We start from the raw sequence: 4,265 nt of genomic DNA on the forward strand, positions 1-4,265 counted from the left end.
GTGTAGGGCAGCAGATGCTGAGTGAGGAAAAGACTCCTATAGTCACATCATTTAAAGAGACGCTATCAAAATTCAACTCTCATTTTGAAATAGACTCCCTGACCAATAACATTATCTATTTTTTTAAACTTGTATTACTCTTCTCTAGACATTTTTAGCATTGTCTCTGTGTGGGTCATTTGAACTTTGAAAGTCATGAATAATCAAGTAATGAAATCTCGAATTTGTCCATCCAAGCAATTCCCATCCTCCCTTACTGGAGCTAGGTGAAAGGACTTACCTATGGTTTTTCCTTATATCATGACGCCTACCTATAATTTTTTTTTTCTCTGCCACTACTTTCCTCAATTTCCTCTTTTCTCAATTAATTAATTAATTCTGTCCTGCGCTGAACTGGGCTCTTCTTTGCTTTGAATTTTCTCAGCGTTTAGACAACCTCAATATGAAAACTCTGGAATATAAGTTCCACCAGAACAGGACTATGTCTCATCATCTTCATTCAGTACCTACCACCGTGCCTAGCACACGCTATCCTCAATAATGTTTGTCAAGTTCAGTGAAATTGCTTATATATGCCTTGGGCTTATTTGCTTTTTATTTCATACTTACTCTTTAGATTTTACAACTGAAAATTCCTCAAGGACAGTATTGTCATCCTATTCTTCCTTTTCCGTACTACTAGAGCACTTGCTAGGATTTGTGTAACAGCTTCTCCACATAGTGGATAGCCATGTAAAGTGTTGTTTAAAGTCTTTTCTTGTATCAACCCAGCATGCACTATGAGACATCCTGTTTGAGTAAATATTTATGTGTTCTCTACTTAAGAGAAACTAGACTACTCTGATTATATCTCCTCTTATAGACAATGTCTTTTCTAGTTTGGGGTTTGTTTTTTAAGGTTTTGCTATAGGACACATGCACTCACTCGAGAGAGACAGAGAAAGATAGTGAGAAGGAAAGTGAGAAATAACCGAGGGGGAATGGCTGCTCAGAACCCCTTCTCCTTCATTCTCCCCTCGGGATTTAGGGCACACACACATATGTGTCTGGCATGTTTTTCAAGCTTCCAGGTCCAGGACTTGAACTATAGCCAGCGATGTGGGAGTTCAGAGCCTTTACTACACAATCTGCTGCCCCATCTTTCGTAGATTTAAATGAAGGATCTCCATGCTATAGTTTTAGGATTTTGTTCACTTCAGTATTCAATTTTAAAAATTTTTTGTTGTCGTTTTTTTTTGTTTTTTTTTTTTGGAGAGATTTTCACTGTAGGGCGCGTGCGCTCGCCAGACAGACAGAGAGAGACATAGAGACAGAAAGCGAGAAATCACCCCCCAGGGGGGATGGTCACGCCGCAATCCCTTCTCCTCTATTCTCCTCTCGGGATCTTGGGCACGCACGCACATGCGCCCGGCGTGAGTTTTAAGCCACCGGGTCTGGGACACAAACCGCGGTCGACTACGTGGGAGTCCAGCGACATAGCCATTATGCTAACTGCTGGTTCCCCAATTTTAAATTTTTTTTGAATTTACAAATTTTAAGCCCAGAAAAATTCTAAAGAAGTTGCTTAAGTAATTTTAGAAACTGTAGAAAAGAATGTGATTATTACGAGAGTCAACATAGTCTCACTCAGAATAAATGCTTCAAAAACACCTTCTTCATAGGAACCAGCAGTTAGCGTAATGGCTATGTCGCTGGACTCCCACGTAGTCGACTGCAGTTCGCGTCCCGGACCCGGTGTCTTAAAACTCACGCTGGGCATGTGTGCTTGTGTGTGCCCAAGATCCCAAGAGGATAATGGAGGAGAAGGGATTGCGGCATGACCATCCCCCCTAGGGGGTGATTTCTTGCTTTCTGTCTCTTTGTCTCTCTCTGTCTGTCTGGTAAATGCACGCGCCCTATGGCGAAAACCTCTAAAAAAAATAAAATAAAAAAATAACCTTCTTCATTAGAGACGTGAATTTATAGGATGAGAGAGTGATATAGAAACAGAATATCTTGATTTAATCAACCCATTTGCTAACCGTTGCTTCAGTATTCTGATAGATTGGCATGACAAATTGAACACTTTTATCCAAAGAGGCATAATGAGTGAGTCTAATCCATCTAGAAGGCTTCTCTACTAAAAATACCAAAGGACTCTGCCTTGACCTTTGGTTCTTCCATGTTTTTAATGTGTGACTGAGATGGTGGCAGAGAGAGAGCTAATATCTGTTCAGCATCTACTGTTGGATTATTGGAAAAGTCATGATATATTTTTCTATTTTTTATTTATACAAAAATGTGTCATGACTTTTCCAACAACCCAGTGTATTCCAGGCATGGTGTTAGAAGCTCTATGTTCATTATCTCATTTCCTAAGGGGCCTTGTCTGCAGATAACTCATAGCTGTGGGAAGAGAGCTAATACTACAGATGACAGGCTCTACGTTCTGAAAATCTGTTAACATTTATTGCAGAAAGTGTCATATACCTGTGTTCAGATTCAAAACAACCAGCTGCTTTGATCCACAACCTACAGGATCTAGAAAATCTGGTTTGGTAACAGTTTTAGGAAAAAGGACTGGGGATAGAGAGGAGTGGGGAAGGAGAAGGATTGGAAATGATCACAGGTAAATTTAAAGCAATGGTGTGTTAGAGCTGCCTGGGAAGATGATGCTCTAAGAGGCTACAGACACAGAGCCCAAAGCCCAGGGAGAACTGGCCCTATTATTACCTGTACTGACCAGGCCAGTACTAAGTAACACCATAATCCTAATATCCAGAAGCTAAAAGGAGCTTTAAGTCATTTAGCTAAAAAATAAAAATGGAAGGGAACAGATTTAAAATAAGCCCATGAGAATGATCTTATTAAAGTGAGCACTAGAAGTCAAAATAGAAACCTATCAGAACCTTCAAAGCAGCCTCTTATTTACTCTACCACTTAATCTTTCTAATGGTCCTGTAGAAGAGTAGATGAAATAGAGCCTGGGCAAAGAGGTGGAATAGCTTCCCCCAAGCCACCCAACCAGTGAGAGAGCTGGCTCTTGAGCCAAGATCTCGACTATCAATCCAGTGCATATCCTTGGGACATCCTGCTTCTCCTTGTGCAAGGTCTGCTCACACTGGGACAGACACTGAGAGGGCACACTGATGTGAAGAGGTTGTTCTGTGCAGTCCATGGAAGCACCAACAAGACCAAGAGGCTGGAGCTTCCTCAGCCAGTTCCCTCTTCCTTGTACAGTCTGGCCCAGAGCAGCCTAACAGGCATAGGCTGTTTATGCCTCTAGCTGTCCTTAGAACTCAGGCTGCAGTTCACTAGGGGATGGTTCTGCCAGCCTTTCACTCAATACCTCCCTTGCCAAGTCTGCCCTCCTTTCCTTTGCTGATCTCTTGAGAAGTAAAACACAACCAAATGCTAACCTGTGATTCCCTGCCAGCCCATCCCTCGGAGCAGCCCCCACTCCCAGAAACAATACCCTGATTACCATTCATTATTTCTACTTCTTAGTATTAAAACCCTTTTAATATGGCATTGAAGACCATTGGGGAGTTTTAAATTTCATGTCAGACCAGGATTTATAGGCCAGCTCTGAAACTTTACCTCTGGGCTCAATAATTGCAATTCCCTTTTAATCGCTCTCTTAGACACCTCTGTTAAAAGACTTCAATTATTTCCACACAGGGGCCTTCGGGACTCGGCCAATGTGAATACTCAACTTGTGTCACCTCCATTTGGAGGCCTGCATTTGAGTCTTGAACTATGCAGCCTGGCTTGAAGATACCAGGTCTGACGTGTAGATGTGAGGAGTTTGGGATGCTTAGGAAAGGGGTCTTCTCTCTTAAAGAGTTGTGAGTTTAGGGATCACGACTCCATCTACTGCCTCTCCCCTTCCCTAGTAGGCAGCAGGAAACAGATGTGTTAGGGTGTGCACATTAGCCCATGCTTGTTTTGACATCTTTACAGTTCTGTGAACGTGCAAATGCATATTGGGAATCCTTCCACGGCAAATAACTTAAAGTAATATGATACAGGGATTCAGGTGGGAAGGTCAGGGAGGGCAGAGCCTTCTGCTGAGCTCTAGAGCCCTGGGATCCTTTTGGAAAAGTAAAAACAGATGTTATCCAAGGAGGTTGTAGAGTACTGGAAAGGGAGCCCCCCTCCCACTCCCCAGCCATCACCACCAAGGACAGAAAGAGGACACAGGAGAAGCAGCAGCCTGCAAAGGGCAGTCACATCATAGAGGCAGAGAAAGGCAAGCTGTTACTCTGCTCCCTGAAGACCCAAAT

This window comes from Tupaia chinensis, unplaced genomic scaffold (assembly GCF_000334495.1).
Source record: "Tupaia chinensis unplaced genomic scaffold, TupChi_1.0 Scaffold139757_1, whole genome shotgun sequence".
Classification (NCBI taxonomy): Eukaryota; Metazoa; Chordata; class Mammalia; order Scandentia; family Tupaiidae; genus Tupaia; species Tupaia belangeri.